At 38.9% G+C, this 22,676-nt stretch overlaps 1 pseudogene across 1 annotated transcript; it reads left to right on the top strand.

The window, feature by feature from the left end:
- The first annotated feature begins 6,238 nt into the window (after positions 1–6,238).
- Positions 6,239–22,473, top strand: Znf624 (zinc finger protein 624; annotated as a pseudogene). Its single transcript, XR_016538379.1, has 5 exons — positions 6,239–6,288; positions 6,478–6,670; positions 14,810–14,936; positions 15,610–15,705; positions 19,241–22,473. The product of XR_016538379.1 is annotated as a zinc finger protein 624 (transcript).
- Positions 22,474–22,676: the final 203 nt, after the last annotated feature.

Here is a 22,676-nt window from a genome sequence, read left to right as displayed (position 1 = left end):
CTTGAGATGAGGTTTCACTAGGTAGCCTGGGCTGGCCTCAAAGTGACTCTCTTCCTAATCAGCCTACCAGAAAAGGACGCAAGTTTGAAGCTCTACATCCCTACTTTCTCCCTTTCTCTTCATTATTTTTTTTGCCAATCCTGGGGCTTGCACTCAGGGCCTAAGCACTGTCCTTGGGCTTTCTCAAGGCTAGCACTCTACCAGTTGAACCACAGCACCACTTCCAGGTTTTTCCACATATGTGATACCAAGGAATCAAATACCAAGGAATGTGATATCAAGGAATCATGCGTGTTAGGCAAGCACTCTACCACTAGGTAACATTCCCAAACCCTTCCTAGGTCTTCTTTGATTCCCACAATTAGACTCAGCATCACATGCATTGTCCTTCACCATAAGTTTTATTGGAAGAGGGAAAAGCTAAACCCTGTGGCAGCATTCATAATGCAATTAAAGTGCCCAACAAAAAGGTATTTTCACTGAATTGTGTTTCTTACATTTATTTTACAATGTAACTTTGTTTTTTTTCCTGGTCCTGGGGCTTGACCTCAGGGCCTGGGCACTGTCTCTGAGCTTTTGTTGTTAAAGGCTAGTATGCTACCACGTGAGCCACAGAACCACTTCCAGCTTTCTCTGTTTATGTTGTACTGAGGAATCAAACCCAGGGCTTCATGCATACTAGGCAAGCACTCCATTGCTAGACCACATTCTCAGTCCTGTAACTTATTTTTTTTACCTATTTTTCTCTATAAACTACATAATCTACCCCATCTAATCTACCTGGAAGTGGTGCTGTGGTTCAATTTGGTAGAGTGCTAGCCTTGAGAAAGCCCAAGGGCAGTGCCTAGGCCCTGAGTTCAAGCCCCAGGATTGGTAATACATAATAATAATCATAATAATAATAATAATAATAATAATAATAATAATAATAATGAAGGGAAAGGGATAAAGCAGGAATGTAGAGCTTCAAACTTGAGTCCTTTTCTGGTAGGATAAAGGTTCTGCATTTCCTTCTCATCTCTCCCAATTGCTCATAAGCTTGTTATTGGCAGAATGGTTGTCCTGTTAGAATAGTTCACATACCTGGGGAATCTAAAGGGTGTACCTAGAAATCTAACCGTTACTAAATCAAAGACTGTTACCTCCATCTCTACTCTCTTTTCTTCTGTTTTCCTCAGTTTCCTTTGGTGACACATGTATTCATAGTGTCCGACAGAAAAATCCTTTTTTCCAAATATCTCCCACAAAATCCCAAAGCTATTTCTCAGCATTGTTTAGCCTTCCCAATAACCACACTTACTTCCTCCAAAATGGAGTTCTCACATTGTCCAGGCCGCAGGAAGAGTGGAGTCCATCCCACTCACTCGACTTATACTACCAGTCAGTAATGTGAACATCCTTAAATCCAATTTGACAGACATGAGAAACACTGTAACTTGAAAATAGACCTTATCTGGTTCCTCAGAGGAAAGCTATTTGCCAAAGATCAAACACGGACACATGGACAGAGGGCCAGAACCTAGGAAATGTTCACTACATCAACTTCATAATGTTTCTGTAGAAACATGAAATGTTTTGCAAATGTATTATAATTTGATTTTGATAATTTTCTATTGTTCAAAGCCAGGCTGTGGTTTGTAGGTTTGTGTGAATGTGTACATAGGGTTAGCATATACTTCTTGCCTCTAATATGTATTCACACACACACACACACATCTCTCACCAGAATGTGAATCCTTAAGGCTAATTTGTGTTAACAGTATACTTCAGATTGGCAAGGAGTTTAAGAGATAAAAATATAAGAGAGAGGAGATGAGAGTGAAACTCTCCCTCTCTACCCCTAAAGTAAGATCAGAATAAGATCTCCCAAATTTACCACCATGACTTGGCTAGTTCATGAAGTACATAAACTACTACAGGGTCATTGTCTATCTGGACCTTCTTCCAAGAACCCTCACTTGATGTTCACCTGTGTGACCTATCCACTGTGGATGACTTGGAAGTCCTTATCATAGAAACTCAGGGGCCATCTGAAAAAGCAGCCTCAAATACAAATCTTTTTATGCAGGAAGAAAAGCTGGGAGCCAGAGGGTCTTGTGCTGACATACTTCCACACAATTTTATTTTGGAAAACAGGATGCATCCCCTGAGGAGGGCCAAGGAATACCATGCCCTCTGTATTTCTCTAGAGAAGAGAGGACTCACTCTCCCACTCTCCACACATCATAGGCTTCATAGATCAGTAAACAAAAGTGTTTCTTGCTTCTAAAGATATCAGGGTGTGTGGGACCAGGTTTAGTGGTAGAGTGCTTGACTAGCATGCACAAATCCCTGGGTTCGATTCCTTAATAGCACATACACAGAAAAAGCTGCAGAGAAAGCTCATGGTAGTGCTCAGATTTTGAGTTTAAACCCCGGGATTGCCAATTTTTTTTTAATATTGGGATGTGACAGAACTGAGGATTGAACCCAGGATCTGGCTCATGAAAGGCAACCACTCTGCCACTTGTCACACTTCCAGCCTAAATATTCTTTTTCACTGATGCATGATCATTGTATATACACAGTAGGGTACCATGTAAAAGTTCAATGCAAGTATAAAATGTTTAATGATCAAGTCAAGGTCATTAATGTTTCTGTCTCCTTAAACATTTATCATTTATTTTGGAAACTTTTAAACTCTTTTCTAATAGTAAATCTTTACCTCTTTAAAATCATTTTTGCTGGACACCAGTGGCTAATGTCTGTAATCCTAGCTACAGAGATCTGAGGATCATGGCTCAAAGCCAGCCCAGGCACAAAAGTCCATGAGACTCTTATCTCTAATTAACCACCAGAAAACCAGAAGTGGCTCTGTGGCACAAGTGGTAGAGAGCTACACTTGAGCTGAAGGAATTAAGGTCAGTGTACAGGCCCAGAGTTCAAGACCTATGACCGACAAAATAAAATTAAATAAAAATTAAATAAAATAGATTAAATAATAAAATTTTATTATTAAAAAATGATAAAAATAATAACAGCAGTTGCAATAGGCCAAGAACTGACTCCATCTCTCAGTTTCCTATAGCTGATCAATAAAGAACTTTTCAAAATGAACCCACAAAAATTAGTAGCCTTTCTGTCTGCAAACAATGTACAAGCAGAGAGGGAAATCAAGAAAGAAACTTCATTTAGAATAACCCCCAAAAAATATGGTAATAGGGGCCGAGAGTTTGGCCTAGTGGTAGAGTGCTTGCCTAGCATGCACAAAGACCCAGGTTCCATTCCTCAGTTATCACATTCCTAGAGAAAGCCAGAAATGGTGCTGTGGCTCAAGCGGTGGTGCTCTAGCCTTGAGAAAGTTCAAGGACAATGCTCAGGCACTGAGTTGGGCACTGGGATGGGCAAAAAAAATGTAATAAACCTAACCAAAGAAGCAAAATACCTTCATAGCAAAAATTATAAAAACTTGATGAAATCAAGGATGACATCAGGAAATGGAAAGACTGTCCATGTTCATGAATAGGTACAATTAATATTGCGCAAATGGCCATACTGCCAAAAATGATCTACCAATTTAACACAGTCCCCTTCAAAATCCCAGTGACATTCTTTACTGAGATAGAAAAAACAGTGCAAAAATCCATATGGAACAACAAAGACCATAAATAGCCAGGGAAATTCTAGGCCCCCAAAAAAGCAATCCCAGACCTCAAGCTCTACTATAAACCTATGACAACAAAAACAGCATGGTACTGGCACAAAAATAGACCCAAAGACCGACCAATGGAACAGACTAGAAGATCCAGAAATAAAATCATATATCAAATATATAAGGTAGCCATGGAAAAAAGATAACCTCTTCAAAAATTGATGTTGGTAAAACTGGGCATCCATACTGAGAAAACTAAAGGTAGATCCCTATTTGTTAACATGCACTAATACCGACTCAAAGTGGATAAAAGACTTCAACATCAGGGGCCGGGAGTTTGGCCTAGTGGTTAAAGTGCTTGCCTAGCATGCATGAAGACCCGGGTTTGATTCCTCGGTACCACATACATAGAAAAAAGCCGGAAGTGGTGCTGAGGCTCAAGTGGTAGAGCTCTAGCCTTGAGAAAGTCCAAGGACGATGCTCAGGCCCTGAGCTCAAGCCCAGGACTGGCAAAAAATAAAAAAATAATAAAATAATAAATAAAATAAAAAAAAGACTTCAACATCAGACCTGAAACTTTGAAATTACAGCAATATGGAGGAGAAACACTAGAATCTATAGCCTTAGGCAAAAACTTTTTTTTTTGGCCAGTCCTGAGGCTCGAACTCAGAATCCAGAAACAAATTTAAAAAATTATACACTACAATCAAGTAGGCTTCATCCCACAGATCCAAGGCTGGTTTAACATTCGCAAATCAATGTAATACATCACATCAATAGAGCGAAGGATAAGAATCATATGATAATTTCTCTGGACACGGAGAAAGCATTTGACAAAAAACAACATCTATTCATGTTTAAACCACTAGAAAAAATAGGAATAAGAGGTACATTCCTTAAAATAATTAAAGCCATATATGAAAAATCTACAGCCAGTATTATACTAAATGGTAAAAGACTGGAACCATTTACCTTAAAATCAGGAACTAGACAGGGATGCCCACTCTCTCCACTTCTCTTCAATATAGTGCTGGAACCCTTAGCCAGAGCAATAAGGCAAGAAAAGGACACAAAGGGATCCACATAGGGAAAGAAGAAATTAAATTATCCCTATTCGCTGATGACGTGATCCTCTACTTGAGTGACCCAAAAAGCTCCACTCCCAAACTCCTAGAATTAATAAACTACTTTAGCAAAGTGGCAGGATACAAAATTAACCTTCAGAAGTCAGTAGCCTCTTGTACACCAACAATACACAAACAGAAGGCCAAAACAAGAAAATGATCCCTTTCACAATAACCCCCAGAAGAATAAAGTACATAGGAATTAACTTAACCAAAGATGTAAAGGAATTATTTAATGAAAACTATAAAAGCCTAACAAAAGAAATTAAAGAGGACACCAGGAAATGGAAAGACATCCTGTGCTCATGGCTAGGGACAACCAACATAGTGAAAATGGCTATACTGCCACAATTGATATACAAATTCAATGCAATCCCCATCAAAATCCCAAAGACATTCTTTATGGAAATAGAAGATACAATCCAAAGTTTCATATGGAACAAGAAAAGACCTAGAATAGCCAAAAACAATTCTAGACAAAAAGAGCAATGCTGGAGGTATTACGATACCAGACTTCAAACTCTACTATAGAGCCATAATAACAAAAACCGCATGGTATTGGCACAAAAACAAACCAGAAAATCAGTGGAACAGAATAGAAGACCCAGAAATAGAACCACATATCTGTAGTCAACTTGTATTTGACAAAGGAGCCAAAGATATACAGTGGAACAAACATAGTCTATTCAATTATTGGCGCTGGCAAAACTGGGCAGCCACATGCAGAAAACTAAAAATTGACCCTAACCTTTCGCCATGCACAAGCATTAACTCAAAGTGGATCAAAGACCTCAACGTCAGACTAGGAGAGATTCTGGAACTCATAGGCACAGGTAAAAGATTCCTGAACAGAATCCCAGGGTCACAACAGATTGGAAAGAGACTCCATAAATGGGACTACCTAAAAATAGCTTCGAGACAGCTACCAGTTCAAGTTCAACGACCGACAAAAAAATCCACTCCTTACCTGATTTACACAACTGTAACTCCTATGTACATCCTTATAATAACAATAATTTAAAAAAAAAACTGATTGCACTTAAAACTTACAATCTTGGGGCCATGAGTTTGGCCTAGTGGTTGAGTGCTTGCCTAGCATGCACAAAGACCCGGGTTTAATTTCTTGGTACCACATACATACAGAAAGCCAGAAATGGTGCTGTCACTCAGGTGGTAGAGCTCTAAGCCTTGAGAAAGCCCAAGGACAGTGCTCAGATCCTGAATTCAAGCCCCAGAACGAGAGGGAAAAAAAAAAATTACAATTTTATGCTACTTCATCCAAAGGCAAAATGATTGTGTCAGATAGTGCTTGATCCACATCAAGGCCTCAACACAAATGTTTTCAATATGATTTTTGTTTTCTTTTAAGGTCACACAAAGTGTCCCAAACAACCAGTCTTCATAAATGCCACAGAGAGAGCCCAAGGTGAGGCACTCGCGCACTGAGGACTCTGGGAGTTGTAGTCCCAACGATCACACGCGCATGCGCACTTCCCTGTCCCCGTGCCAGAGCGCGCCAAGGCCGAGCCCTAGGTAGAAGCGTTCCGCTTAGCTCCGCGAGCGCCCTCCGTTGTCCTCAGTGAGGTGGTGAGGTACTCGATTCAGGGCACTGGGCCCTCGTTCCTGTTCTCGCCGCTCCACCCTCAGCGCCTAGCCCGTAGTAGCGTCTGGGGCGTGGCCTTTCCCGCCCCGCCCCTGAGAGGAGGCTGGGGCTGGGCCTAGTCCTGGGTGTGGGCTCCGCCTCCCCGGCCTTCCTCGCTGGGCAAAATCCCCTGGTGGCAAGTTGGCACCTCCTCGAGGTCCTGGCAGGGCTGGTGCTCAGTGTTCGGAATCACGGAGCGTGGCCAGCCCTGGATCAGACCTTGTGGGTCCGCCCAGGCCCTCACCGTCGCTGCGGGTGCTGCTGGAGAACCGGGCAAGTCGGGGAAGAGGGCTCCCCAACCCCGCGTCAGGCTGTTCACCTTGGCTGTGCGGCCCCAGGGCGTCGCGTCTGCTCCCTCCTTCTGCCTCTTTATGCCAGGCACCGTTCCTTTGTCAGTTCACTTTCAGATACTTCACTTAATCATCTTTAAATCACTTGTCACTCCCTGACATGACAGTGACATTGATTGGGAGATGATGGACTGGACCAAGACGCTGAAATTCCCGGCAAAAGCAAGGACTCCTCACTATTTTTAAATAACTACGTTGGCTTGAGAACCAGAAGTGAAGTTTCTCCTTCAACTATCTTGCTTCTGTTATGCTTGGATGAAGTCTGAATATCTAAGAAGTATCGAGGGAAATGGCTAAGGAAATACAGGCTTAGAGGCGTTCAAGCCTGATGTCAAAGGATAGAGTAGAAACTACCCTCATTGGCTAATGATTGATGGTGCTCCCCAGACACACCTATAGTCATTTCTACAGTAGCCGAATCCTGTGAATACCATTTTGGGATCTTATTCCTGTACCGAACTCCCATTTAAATTTAATTAAAACCGAGTTACGTTTGAATTGTCTACTTTGAATGTGTAGAAATGTCATTGTTCACATCAAGCTCCTAGGTGTCAAAGGTCTTAGTAATTACGTTTTGACCTACTCTTAGTTTTTTTTTTTCTGTGCATCTATTATACAATTACATTTAAGACTATTATATTCAATTTTAAACTATTGTTTGTTTTGGGCAGTCGTGGGGCTTGAATTCTGGGCCTGGGTGCTGTCCCTGAGCTCTGCAGTTCAAGGCTAAGGCCCTACCCCTTGAGCCACAGTGCTACTTCTTTTTTTCTAGTGGTTAATTGGAGATAAGAGAGTCTCACGGACTTTAGTACCCGGGCTGGCTTTAAACCGGAATCCCCAGATCTCAGCCTCCTGAGTAGCTAGGATTACAGGAGTAAGCCACCGCACCCGGCTTGTTTATCCTTATTACACAACAAAAAGATATTTATTGAACAATTTGGTTGCTACACATATTCTAGCTTAATCTAGATGTTGTAACACAAGAAGCATATCAGTCGTTACCAATTTCAAGAGAAATTATGGCTCAGGTCATTCTTAATAAATTTTAAAGATAGAGCAACCACTAATAATTAGTTGGGATTAGAAATACGTTGGTCCTTTATAGGGTCTGCTTTTGTGTTTATGAAAAAATTATTTTCCTTAGACATTTTTGGTCAATCCTTTTTTGTCAACCTGCTTAACTTGGAAGTCGGTATAAGGGCTTAATGGGGACTCTTCAAATTCAGAAATGTTTATCATTTGTACATATTCTATTCAAATGTGAGATTGGAGGCCATATCAATGGTTTTAGTTGTTGAATTCTATTTCTTTTGTTGGGTTTTTTTTCCCCCTACATTTGTGATTTTTTTTTCTTTTTTCTTTTTTTTTGCCAGTCCTGGGCTTGAGCTCAGGGCCTGAGCACTGTCCTTGGACTTTCTCAAGGCTAGAGCTCTACCACTTGAGCCTCAGCACCACTTTCGGCTTTTTTCTATGTATGTGGTACCCAGGAATTGAACCCGGGTCTTCGTGCATGCAAGGCAAGCACTCTACCACTAAGCCAAACTCCTGGCCCCTGAATTCTATTTATTTACCTATGTGCTTATTTTTGTGTTGATACTGAAGTTTGAACTCAGGGCCTTGGTTTTTTCTTGAAGCTAGCACTCTACCACTTGAGCCATACCTCCACTTCCTATCATTTAAATTTTAAAATCATATTCTTTTACTTGAAGCTGAGATTCAAAATTTTAGAAAATTCACTCTTCACAGGGAAGTCAGAAAAAAGATTCTTAAAATATTATATTGTTAGGTGAGTACGTTATTGTGAGAAAAGGTTTTCTGTTCTTTTGAATCTGGTTTAGAAAACTGAAAATGAAAATGTTCTTTGGGAATAGTTCATGTCATACTGCAAATTTATTTAGTTGAAAATGTATAGGTTTTCTTTCCTTCCTTCCTTCCTTCCCTCCTTTCTTTCTTTCTTTCTTTCTTTCTTTCTTTCTTTCTTTCTTTCTTTCTTTCTGTCTGTCTGCCTGTCTGTCTTAAACTCAGGGCCTGAGCTTTGTCCTCGGGCTTTCTCAAAGATAGGGCTCTACCATTTCAGCCACAGCACCACTTCCGGATTTTTTTTCTATGTATGTTGTACCCAGGAATTAAACATGGATCTTTGTGCATGCTAGGCAAGCACTCTACCACTAGGCCAAACTCATGGCCCCAGTGTATTGGTTTTCAAGTCAACTTGTTGACTTGAAGTCAAGTATCTGCAAGGCCTTAGGTAGGTATCTTGACTTTTTTTTTTATTAAAAGATTTTATTAACACTGATTTTTTTAAATTTCAAATGTCAAGTTCAATAAACAAGTATTCAAGGGCCAGGAGTTTGGCCTAGTGATAGAGTGCTTGCCTAGCATGCACGAAGACCAGGGTTAGATTCCTTGGTACCACATACATAGAAAAAAAAGCCGGAAGTGGTGTTGAGGCTCAAGTGGTAGAGCTCTAGCTTTCAGAAAGCCCAAGGACAGTGCTCAAGCCCTGAGCTCAAGCCCAGGAGTGGCACAAAAAAAAAAAAATTCAAGAATGTAATCTCTCTTTTTTTTTTTTTTTTTGCCACTCCTGGGCTTGAGCTCAGGGCCTGAGCACTATCCTTGGACTTTCTCAAGGCTAGCACTCTACCACTTGAGCCTCAGCATCACTTCCAGCTTTTCTCTATGTATGTGGTACCGAGGAATCAAACCCGGGTCTTAGTGCATGCTAGGCAAGCACTCTACCACTAGGCCAAACTCCTGGCCAAGAATATAATCTCTTATGTGCAATCACTGGCACATAAATTTAAGAACAAAGTTAAGCTGAGAGTTTGTATGTCATAGATATGTATCAATATATATATATATATATCAATATGTCTAAAGAAAATATATCCCATCATAGAATTTATATCTCCAACTTCATGTCAATGACCTTGGGTACCCAAGTATTGAGTCATTGCTCTTGTACTGTTTGGATCTAATATCCACATATCAAGGAGACCACACGCCTTTTGTTCTTTTGGTCTTGGCTTATCTCACTCAACATGATTTGCTCTAGCTTCATCCACTTCCCAGAAAATGCCATTATTTTACCTTGACTGGTGGTTATGTAGAATCCCATTGTATATGTATACCACATTTTTTGTATCCATTCATCTGTAGTATGGCATCTGGGTTGTTCCCTTCATTTGGCTATTGTGAATAGTGCAGTGATAAACATGGCTGTGCAGGTGCTCTTATCATATCCTGGGTTGTGATGCTCAGGGTAGATGCCCAGGAGTGCATGGGACCTAGGACCCAGGGCTGGGTCATAAGGTCGTAAGGAAGGTCTATTTTTAGGTTTTTTGAGGAACCTCCAAACTGCCTTCCAGAGTGGTAGTACTAGTTTACATTCCCACCAGCAGTGCAGTAGTTTTCCTCTTTCTCCACATCCCTGCCAGCAGTATCTTGCTTTCTAAGACTCAAATTCTTCAAGTATGGAAAGGGAATATAATCCCCATTTGGTTGATGTGAAGATTAAGGGTTTGTTTTTGTTTTCCTTTGCCAGGCTTGGGGTTTGAACTCAAAGCCTGGGCACTGTCCTTGGACTTCTCAAGGCTAATGTTTTTTTCTACCACTTTAGCAACAGCACCACTTCTAGCTTTTTCTGTGTATGTGGTGCCAAGGAATCAAAGTCAGGGCTTCATGCATACTAGGCAAGCAGTCTACCACAAGGCAATGCTCCTGGGCAAATTAAGTTTGTGGTTTTTTTGTTGTTGATTTTTTTATGTTGGGCATAGGACTTTAACTCTGGGCCTAGGTATTGTCTCTGAGCTCTTTAGCTCAAGGCTACTACCCTACCCCTTGAGCTACAGTGCCACTTCCCAGATTAAGTTTTTAAAAAGTGTTTTTAAAGTCCCTTGTACCAATGTCTGGCCTTCTAGCTATGACTACTTAAATAGTATTAAGATTTTTTCTATCTGGCAAATATCATGTAACCCTTTTATTAATTACAATAAAAAACTAAAAAAAAAATTTATGATCCCCAAAATTAAGGAACTTTGTTACTGATGTTAGGGATTGACCTTGTTTTCCCATAGGAGTCATGTTAATTTGTACATCAGGATTGAGAGCGTACCTACTGTTTCTAAGGTCTTGTGATTTCTCTAGCTCATCCACACTCCAGACACAGAACCAAAATTTTGTCCCATAAATAAATTGAACCACGGGCCAGTGGCTTATATCTGTTATCTTACCTACTCAAGAGGCTGAGATGTGAGGTTTATAATTTGAAGCCAGCCTAGGCAGAAAAGCCCACCAAAAAACCAGAAATGGCTCTGTGGCTCAAGTGATAGAGCACTAGCTTTAAGCAAAAAAGTTCAGGGACAGGGCTGGGAGTGTGGCCTCATGGTAGAGTGCTTGCCTAGCATGCATGAAGCCTTAGGTTCAATTCCTTGGTACTACATACACAGAAAAGGCCGGAAGTGGTGCTGTGGCTCAATTTGTAGAGTGCTAGCCTTGAAAAAGCTCAAGGACAGTGTCAGATTCTGAGTTTAAGCCCCAGGACTGGCAAAAAAAAAAAAATGTGACCAAACACAGTAGTAGATGATATGGAAAGACTTGATGCTTGACTTACAGGGACTTTAGAGTCCCATTAAGAGTAAAAGATACACTGGGCATTGGTGGCTCATGCCTGTAATTCTAGCTACTCAGGAGGCTGTGATCTGAGGATCACAGTTCAAAGCCATCACAGACAGAAAAGTGCCGATGAGACTCTTTTATCTCCAATTAACCACTCAAAAAACCAGAAGTAGGCGGGGAGTTTGGCCTACTGGTAAGAGTGCTCGCCTACCATGCACGAAGACTGGTGTTTGATTCCAGGTTCTGTACCACATACACAGAAAAAAAGCAAGAAATGGTGCTGAAGCTCAAGTGGTAGAGCTCTAACCTTGAGAAAAAGAACCCAAGGACAGTGCTCAGGCCCTGAGTCCAAGCCCAGGCCTGCCAAAAAAAAAAAGACAAAAAAAAAAAAAAAAACCACCAGAAGTGCTACTGTGGTTCAAGTAGTAGAGCCCTAGCTTTGGACATAAAGAGGCTTAGGGATAGCACCCAGACCCTGAGTTCAAGCTCCACAACTTACAAAAAAAAAGTAAAACATACATTGGCCAGGAGCATGTCTCAAGTAGTAGAGAGCCTACTTAGCAAGCTGAAGGCCCTAAGTTCAAACTCAAGTACCAAAAAAAAATTCTTTTTTAATAGATCATACAAAAGAAACTAGTTAAGCCCCATGACCAACAACAACAACAACAACAAAAAGAAAAAAGCTACATAGTTTGTTTTGATGAATAACAGTTATTTAGCAGTATGATTTATTTTAAAAAATGAGTAGTTTGTAAGAGAAGAATATGATACTAGTCTGGGTACAGTGGCTCACATTTGTTATCTTAATTATTTAAGAGATAGAAATCATGAGGATCATAGGTCAAAGCCAGCTTGGACAATAAAGTGAGAAAATTCCTGTATCAAGCAATAAGCCAAGCAAGTGTGTGTATGTGTGTGTGTGTGTGTGTGTGTGTGTGTGTGTGTAGATGGCAATTCTGGGCTTTAAACTCGGGTGATCTTCCATTTCATCAATGCCCTGAACTCTTTTTGCCTTTCTTAATTTTTCAGGTAAATTCTCATATCTTTGCCTATAGTGTCCCTCAGATTATGATTCTCCTACCTATAGTCTTCCTAATAGCTGGGATTACAGTCCTATATTACCATGACCAACTTATTCATTGAAAGGGAGATTTCACTAACTTTTCTTCATTGGTTTTCTTGTAAACTTTTCTGCCTAGCTAGCCTCAAACAGTAATCTCCTCTCTTAACTAGCTAGAGTACAGGTAGTACACTGTGCCCAGCTAGTTTTAGGATTTTTTTAAATTTATGTCTGTGGTCAATGTTGTGTTAGTTTTTGTATATGATCTAAGATAGGGGTTAAATTTTTATTATTTTGCAAGAGTATGTTCAGTTGACTCAATACTGTTTGTTGAAAAGACTTCTCTATCCTTCATTGAGTTGTCTTTGTAGTAACCTTGGTGAAAATCAACTGACACAAATGCAGGATTTACTTATAGTCATTAAATCCATGTAATGCCTATACTTCTAAATATATAATCATTATTATATCAAACATATTAGCATCATACCATGTCTTCACATTATCAACTATCCAGTTGGTATTTACTTCCCCAAACTGATTCATGTACTATCATTTACTAACATGTCTCTTGGGTCACTATACATTTGTGTCACTATACATATACACATACAAGTTCATATACATAAACAAATATAAATACACAAACATACATATCTGCACTATGTAGCCCAGGCTACCCTAAAGCTCACAATCCTCCTGCCTTAGCTCCAAAGTACTGAGATTCGAAGTGTATACCATTACACCCTGCACTTTGGACACTTTTAATATAGAGATTTTGCCTTCCCTCTGTCTTTACTGAAAAAAAAAAAGATCAAAACTATATTGTCCAATACAGAAGCCACTGACAACCTATGACTATTGACCACTGGAAATATGATTATTTTGAAGTGAGATGCACTGTCAATTTTAAGTGCATACCAAATTCTAAGACTTAGTTTTATAAAGTAATATAAAATGATTCCCGGGAGTTTGGCCTAGTGGTAGAGTACTTGCCTAGCATGTTCGATTCCTTGGTACCACATAAATAGAAAAAAGCTGGAAGTAGTGCTGAGACTCAAGTGGAGAGCTCTAGCCTTGAAAAAGTCCAAGGACAGTACTCAATCCCTCAGCTCAAGCCCAGAACTGGCAAAAATAAAATAAAATAATAAAGTGTCTCTAATGATTTTTAATAGATCATATGTAAAACTTTTAATGTTTTGGGTATATAAGTTAAAATTAAATATATTATCAAAACTATACAACAATTTTTCTTTTTAATGTGACTTAGAAAAAAATTAAATCACAAAAATTGCTTCTTTTGGGTAGCATTGGTTTAGAATTTAGAATTTCACATATGTTTTACTGATTATATCCCTATGAAATTAATTAATATGCCCTAATGCCGTTCTGTTTCCTTAAACTACTAGGTAGATCCTTGATCAGATTCAAATTTTGATTTTTTTTTTATTTTGGCAATTTCTGGGATTTGAACTCTGGGACTGGGCATTGTCTCCGAGCTTCTTTTTTTGCTCAAGGCTAGCACTCTACCACTTAAGCCACAGCACCACTTCTGGCTTTTTCTGTTTATGTGGCACTGAGGAATTGATCCCAGGACTTCATGCATGCAAGGCAAGTACTCTACCACTAAGCCACATTCCCAGCCCCAGCAACTCACTTTTTGACACACATCAATATACTTTATCTCATGTCCTGAGTAAAGAATTTCTTTCAAGTCCTGTGCTTTCTTTCTCAGAGCTTAAACTATGTTATAACAAAATTTTAGTTAAAAAATGCATTGTTTGGGCTGGGAGTTTGGCCTAGTGGTAGAGTGCTTGCCTAGCATGCATGAAGACCCAGGTTTGATTCCTCAGCACCACATACATAGGAAAAAAAAAAAAAAGACGGAAGTGGTGCTGTGGCTCAAGGGTAGATCTCTAGCCTTGGGAAAAGTCCAAGAACAGTGCTCAGGCCCTGAGTTCAAGCCCCACAAATGGCAAAAAAAAAAAAAACCCGCATTGTTTATTAAGCCATATTCTGTCAATTAGAACTAAAAGAAGGTTGATGAATAAAGCCTGTGTTGAGGGGAGAAAAAAGATGTTTTAGATGGAAACTATTAGCTGTTGAATATTTTGAAGACTTTTGAAGATAGAAGGGTATGTTTGACTCTGGGTAAGACAAATATTTAGAATTTATAGAAAGCCAGCTTGAATTAGTCTAGAATAAATCCTAGAATAGGCTCCCTTTTGTGATTCCATAACTTCTTTTCATGAATTCTATAAGAATCAGATGAATTAGCCTATGTAATCATTTGGTGATTCTGATTTCTGGAGATTTTTCTGTTTTTTATTTATCATTTGACTAACATTATGTAATCTCAGTGTGATTACATGGCATTTGTTTTAGGAATCAATAACATTTAAGGATGTGGCTGTAGACTTCACATTGAAGGAGTGGAAGCTGATGGACCCTATACAGAAGGATCTGCACAAGGATGTGATGTTAGAGAATTACCAGAATCTGGTCTCCCTGGGTAAAAATCTTCTGTCTGTTGGATGATCTGACCATGTTTGCTAAGGTTATAATCTAAAGCGTATCACTGAATTTTGGCTCCAAACTTAATCTTAATTTCATTGGCATATTGCATTGTGCTTTTTCTTGATCTAAACCAAATGCTCTACTCATTATAGAGTGACAAATACATGTTTCTTTGGAATCTTGGAGGTTGTTGACAGTCTGATTTTGGACCAAAGTATTTTTATTGTTATTACCTGTAGAAAGAAACAAATGTGTTTATTTTCTTTCTAAATTCAAATGATTCCTGTTATCTGTTATCCTACCAAACCAGAACTATAATATTGAGTTCCCTTGCAATCCTTTGTAATTCTGTATAATACTGCTGTACAATAGCACATTCTACTGTGCTAGGGATGCTCTGTATCTGTACTCAAGTGTACCAGGTACTCATAGCTTCTGAGTGCTTGAAATGTAGCTAGTCCATATGAAGAGTTGACTTTAAATTTTACTGAACTTTAATTTCAGTTCAGATTTAAACAACCACATTTGGTTTTTGACAACTAGATTAGCCAGGCAACTCTTACATTTCCTTCTACTTTAGGCAGAAGATTAAGGACTGAAACTGAATTTGACAGTAGTTCTTACTTGTAGCTCCTTCAAAGAGTCCTATTTCTTTTTTCCCTGAACAGGGCTTGCAGTTTCCAAACCAGACATGGTATCTCATCTAGAGAATGGAAAAAGACCAAAGACATTGATGAGGGAAATTTCAGAAACACCTTTTGCAAGTGAGTTAATCTGATTGGGGAAATGGACTTAATGACAGGCAAAAGATTATGAAGAGATATTCAGCAAAATATACCAAGTATTTTACTGTCATTTTTTCCAAAGTTGCCTCCAAGGAAAAGATCCCTTGCTGTATTCCCCTGTCTTTTCCCATCCCTGCCACCTACTGTCCATGCCACTTCTGTCTTTCTCTTTTGGTTCCATCTTGCTCTACTTTCTTTTTTAAAACATGATTTTATTACTACTTATGAAACAAGTTATGAAAATATTTTCCTCTCAAGACAAAGAAACTACAGTCTTTGCAAAATGTACACACCGTAATGGTTATAAGTGTATACCCTTGAATATATCTTGGCTATTATAGATATTTAAGAATAATACTGTGTAGAGGTTGGAAAAAGAAACATTTTCTCCAACTTTAGTCATATATTGTGACATTCAAGTACTTAAGCCACACTACTGATACAAAACAAATTATTCTTACACAAATCCAAAGGGATTTAACTTCTAGTGTTACAAAGATTCTTTGATTGGGAAGAGAAGATAATTAGAGTTAAGCCACCTTATGTGGTTCTATGACTGGTTCCCTTTCCATATTTTTCCATGGAACCAAGACTGCCATATTAACCCAGACTGGGCAGTGCAGGTCTCCTCCTTGTCATCCCTACCTATGGAGCAGAGTTCCACAGGAGATGATTTCTAAGGTACATATAAGCTCTCAACTGCTCTTGATTCTACAATGAGCTAAAGTACTTGGAGAATGTTGCTTTTCATAAGTCTGTGTTCCCATGCTGTATTCCCACCTAAATAGCTTTTACTTAGGATTCGTCAGGTGGACAGCATTCTCACTCTGCTTTCTTGGGAACGTATTTTCCCTTAGTCCTGGGGCTTGAACTCAGGGCCTGAGCACTGAGCTCTACCACTTGAGCCACAGCACCACTTCTGGCTTTTTCTATGTATGTGGTACCCAGGAATTGAACGCATGCTAGGCAAGCACTCTACCACTCAGCCAAACTCCCAGCCCATTGGGGACATACTTTTTACAAATATACTTTCTTTTAAAAACTTATTGTCGGGCCGGGAGTTTGGCCTAGTGGTTAAAGTGCTTGCCTAGCATGCATGAAGACCCGGGTCTGATTCCTCAGTACCACATACATAGAAAAAAGCCGAAAGTGGTGCTGAGGCTCAAGTGGTAGAGCTCTAGCCTTGAGAAAGTCCAAGGACAGTGCTCAGGCCCTGAGCTCAAGCCCAGGACTGGCAAAAAAAAAAAAAAAAAAACTTATTGTCATGGTCTGGGAGCATATCCTAGTGGTGGGATGCTTGCCTAGCATGCATGAAACCCAGGGTTCAATTCGGCAGTACCACATAAACAGAAAAGTATAGAATTGGTGCTGTGGCTTAAGAGGTAGAGTGCCAGCTTTGAGGAAAGCCCAAGAATAGTGCTCAGGCCCTGAGTTCAAGCCCCAAGACTAGCAAAAAATGATTGCCATTATAAAGGCAGGATTACGGTTATGTAAGTCAGATGAAATTACATTTCTTTTTAGACAATGTCATCCTTACTCTTTGTTTATCCATATACACCACATTCCTGTCAGAGGTGTTGACTCCAATTAACTTTATTTTTCTTATTTGTTTCACCATTATCTGATATTTCATTTGTTTTCCCAAAAAATTATCTCTTAGAGTCACTACTGACTTCATTTAAACTATTTGTGATTTAATGTTGTTTACTTGCTGAACCCAAGAAGGAGCCTTTCCTTCACTTCCTAACCAATTGAGAATACAAACAAGGAATTAGTTGAGATCAAACAGAGTATTCACCTACTTAATTTGTATTTATTAGACATCTATATGCTGTGGATTAGGTTAACGATTAGGGCAGCAGCAGTGAATAAAAAGAACAGTGGTTGTAACACATTTTAACAATGAAATAAGTGGGGAGATATGAAAGAATAATAGGGATCAGGTACTGATGGCTCATACCTGTAATCCTACCTACTTAGGAAGCTAAGGATCCGAGAATCGTAATATGAAACAGCCCAGGCAGTAAAGTTCATGGGATTTTCATCTCCAATTAACCAGCAAAAAGCTGGAAGTGGAGCTATGAATCAAGCAGTAGAGTGCCAGCCTTGAGTGAAAAAAATCAAACAATACTCAGGCCTGAATTCAAACACTAGGACTGGCACACACAGAGCTGAGACTGAGAGTGTGTCTTCAGAGAAGCACCTGAGGAGGTGCCCAGGGGAGCAGAACACAGCCAGGGGAAGAAAAAAGCATTCCAGGAAAATGCCTTTGACACTGTAGCACAAAAGAGAAAGGATAGGAAAAGAGGTTGTGCAGGAATAACCTGTGCAGAGTATGGCAGGTAATGGGAAGGACTTTGGGCTTCATTCCAAGAGAGCTGAGTACATGAACATAAAAAGATTGCAGTTGAGGGATTTTATAATTGAACTTTTGGACCTGAAGGATGGAGTTGGGAGGCCGGTAACATAGTCTAGGCAAAAGGTATCAGTAACTGATTAGAGTGATGATACAGGAGATGGAAAGAAATTGATGTATTCTAGGGTTGGGATGTAGCTCAGTGGCAAAGCACTTGCATAGCAAGTGCAATGTCCTGGGTTCACTCCCCAGTAGCAAAAAAGAAAAAAAAATTAAACGAATGTATTCTAGTTCTTAAGATATTTCTTTCATTATTTTGCCACCAGTAGCATAATGTTTTGCATATTTTTGCATATTTTCTTTTTATGTATTAATATTATTTATTCTTTTTTCTCTCTATGAAACCCAGGCTAACCTAAAACTTGCTATGTAGCCTATGTTATAAGCTTCCTGAATCAACCACCCAAGTGCTAATGATTATAGGTGAACATCACTACAAATGGGTGAGAGATTTTTGTCCCTTGAAGAGTGAGAGAATGATGAGGAAATAGCTTCCCCCACACTGCTTGAATGCCAGGTGCACGCCACTGTCCCAAGCCATTGTGATTCCCCTATAGCTAGAATAACAGGTATGTGTCACTACACCAAGATATTGATTCAGTATTACAAACTTTTTACACATAGACAAACCTAGAACTTCAATTCCTTGATCGTCACCTCCCAAGATGCTAGAAGTACAGGCTCGAATCACCATGCCTAGCTTCGATACCTTTTGGCACTGGTTTAGAGTCTCATACCTTGACTTTGACCAGCCTTTTTTACACTTCCCACCATAGCTAGATGACAGACATATGCCACTACGTCTGGTATCTCACAGAAGGAATCTCATAGACTTTTCTGCCCAGGCTAGCCTCCTAAGTAGCTATATTACAAGTGTAAGGCCCCTGCTCTTGACCTTGACTGGTTTGTTAATAGGAAAGTATCTCATTGAATTTACTACTTCTTTTTCCTCATTCTGATTTCTTCCTAGAAAATAATTACCAAGCAATAAAATCCATTTACTTATTCTAAACCTGTTTTTTTTTTTCATTTTTATCACCAGATCAATGAGATTTCTGGCTTAGAAAAGAGAAGTTATTGATTTCTTTTTCCTTCTAGACTTGAAGATGAAACCTGCAACAAAGGATACTTTTGAAGAAAATTCATCACAGGACATTATAGTAGAGAAACTCACTGAGGATAATCTATGGAATTTCAGAGTGGGAAGATTATGGAAATGGAGTGACAGGATATTAAATTTGCAAGATAGACAGGAGAGTCTTTTGAATCAAAGAATGGTAACACACAAGCAAACTCCTGCTGTTCAAAGAGGCTCTAGGTTTGGGTCTGTTCTTTTTCCCAAATCAGAAATTATAGCAGAAGAGACCCGCAGCAAATGCCAAATATATGAAAATTTCACAAAGAATTTAGATTTGATTATAAATACCCACTTGGGGAAGATAATTTGCAATGATACAGAAAGTAACAAAACCGTAAGGCAGACTTCAGAATTGATTTGGGAGAAAAAAATCCAATAATAAAGAAACTTATAAGTGTAGTACATGTGAAAAGATCTTTCATTATAGGTCATTACTCATTCAACATCAAAGAATTCATACTAAAGAGAAACCTCATAAATATAATGAGTGTGGGAAAATGTTGAGTCAGCAGTAATATCTTAGTCAACATAAAAAAAAATCCACACTGGAGAAAAACCCTCTAAGTGTAATGAGTGTGAAAGAGCTTTCATTGCTTCTTCATCCCTTATGGTACATCAGAGGACTCATAATAAGGAGAAGCCTTACCAGTGCAATGTCTGTAGAAAAACCTTTAGCCAGTGTGCCTTTCTTAATCAGCACCAAAGAATTCAATCCAGAATTCAACGCAGCAAATGTGAGAAAGCACTTAGTGATAAATCAAAACTTATAAGACATCAGGAAACTCACGGTGGTGAAAAGCCCTACGAATGTAATGCTTGTGAGAAAGCTTTTATTAATAAGCCGTATCTCAGTGTACATCAGAAGACGCATCCTGAGGAGAAACCATATAAATGTAATGAGTGTGGGAAATTTTTCAAAAATACCACAATTTTTAATATTCATCAAACAACTCATACTGGAGAAAAACCCTTTAGATACAGTGAATGTGGGAAATCTTATAGAAGTAACTCCAGCCTTAGTACATATCAGAAATCATACTGGAGAAAAACCCTATGAATGTAATGAATGTGGGAAAGCATTTATTAATTATTCATGCCTTACTGTACACCACAAAATGCATACAGGGGAGAAACCCTACAAATGTAATGAGTGTGGAAAGGCCTTCATGCGTTCTTCATCTCTCATTATCCGTCAGCGCATTCACACTGAGGAAAAACCTTATTGATGTAATGAATGTGGAGAATCCTTCAAAATAAAATCACACTTAACTGTACATCAGAGGATTCATACTGGGGAGAGACCATATAAATGTTCTGACTGTGAGAAGGCATTCACCAAAATGGTAAATCTTAAGGAGCACCAAAAAATCCATACAGGAGTGAAACCTTATAAATGTTATGATTGTGGAAAGTCTTTCAGAACTAAGTCATACCTCATTGTACATCAGAGGATCCATACCGGAGAAAAACCATATAAATGTTACGAATGTGAGAAAGCTTTCTCCAATACACCACAGCTTTCTGTGCATCAAAGAAGACATACTGGAGAGAAACCCTGCAGATGCAATAAATGTGGGAAGATTTTCACAAGTAACTCAGGCTTCAATCCTTATCAGCGAACACATAATGTAATGACTGTGGCAAAGCATTTAGCCAGATGGTGCATGTCACAGGACATCAGAAAATCCACAGTGGAGAAAAGCCCTATAAGTGTGATGTCTGTGGGAAAGCCTTCAGGAGAGGTTCCTACCTCACGGTGCACTGGAGGACACATACTGAAGAAAAGCCTTATGCCTGTAAAGAATGTGGGAAGGGTTGCATTACTTTATCACAGCTAACTCTACATCAGAAAATTCATACGGAGGAGAGACCCTATAAGTGTGAAGAATGTAGAAAGTCCTTTAGAACAAACTCAGACTTCACTGTACACTTGAGAATGCACACTGGAGAAAAACCCTATAAATGTAATGACTGTGGCAAGGCCTTTAGATGTAGCTCAAGCTTTATTGTTCATCAGAGAACACATCAAAGAGAAACTGGGTTAATGTAAAGAACATTAAGTCATCTAGCTGTCAACTCCTTAAGGATCTTATGAACTATATTTTGTGAGTGTAGGAATTTCAAAAGAAATTCACCTGAGAATATACATTGAAGAGGCTCTCTATAATGAATGTGGAAAAGCACTTAATCATATTAAGTCTTAGAAGTTATAAGCAAAGTCCCATTAGAGAAAAATAGTGGGCAAGCAAAAGCCTTCATCTCAATTTCAAACCTATTCAGCATATTAAACCTAATTGCCTACATGTGTTTGCCTACTTTTCTATGGGTTTGCCTGCCTTTTCTTATAAATCTAAAGAAACTTTTTATATATTTTCTACACTAATCCTAAATCATGTGTAGCAAATGTTTTTCTTAATCCAACATTGCCTATACTTTTACATAAAGTCTTTAATTTTACAGTAAAATATATCTTTTTAAGTTCTTGATATTTTTACTTTAAAAGGAAAGATCCTTAATCCCAAGATTATACATAAACCTTTACATTTGTCTCAAAGATTTTGATTGTGTTTTTACATTTAAGTATTTTATCCCTCAAGATGGCCACTAATTTGTGGAAATCTGAACCTAAATATTACTCAGGGAAATGCAGATTTAAATTTCTAATAAAAGGAAACTTCCACTTCATGGAGTTGATGAAAATTAACCCATCATGTACTAAGTTATACCTTAATGCTTCTGTAACTCATATTTTAACCAGAAATCCAGAAATATGAGCTATTGAAAATACCTTTTGAGGCCTGGGAGTTTGGCCTCATGGTAGAGTGCTTGCCTAGCATGCACAAAGACCCGGGTTCAATTCCTCAGAACCACATACATAGAAAAAAGCTGGAAGTGATGCTGGGCTCAAGTGGAAGAGCACTAGCGTTGAGAAATCCCAAGGACAATGCTCAGGCCCTGAGTTCAAGCCCCATGACTGGCAAAAAAAAAAAGAGTGAGACAATACCTTTTGAACTGGCGATCTCACTTGGGACTCTGACCCATAGAAATAAAAGCAGTATCAATGTCTAAGAATACAAATAGATGTCTTTATATAGAAGAAAAGCATGAACTGGAAACAAAGTGACAATAAGAAAATGTACTGGCCAAGTGTAAGGCCCTGAGTTTAAATCCATGTGATGCCAATTTTTTTAAAAAAGGGAATGCTTGGATAAATTTTTATAGCAATTTCAAAATGTGTTACAATTATTTGAATCAACTGTTTCCCCTTATCAAGGATTTGATCATTGTTTTAGAATTATTTACATATGTAGGATTTCATTTTTGAATAGTCCCATTGTCTTTATAAAGGTGTACATAACTGGTTTTGTGTGAAGACATGAAAGAGCATATACCAAG

This window comes from Megascapheus bottae, chromosome 17 (assembly GCF_031878675.1).
Source record: "Megascapheus bottae isolate mThoBot1 chromosome 17, mThoBot2.hap1, whole genome shotgun sequence".
NCBI lineage: Eukaryota > Metazoa > Chordata > Mammalia > Rodentia > Geomyidae > Megascapheus > Megascapheus bottae.
This window is presented reverse-complemented; position numbering and strand designations above follow the sequence as displayed.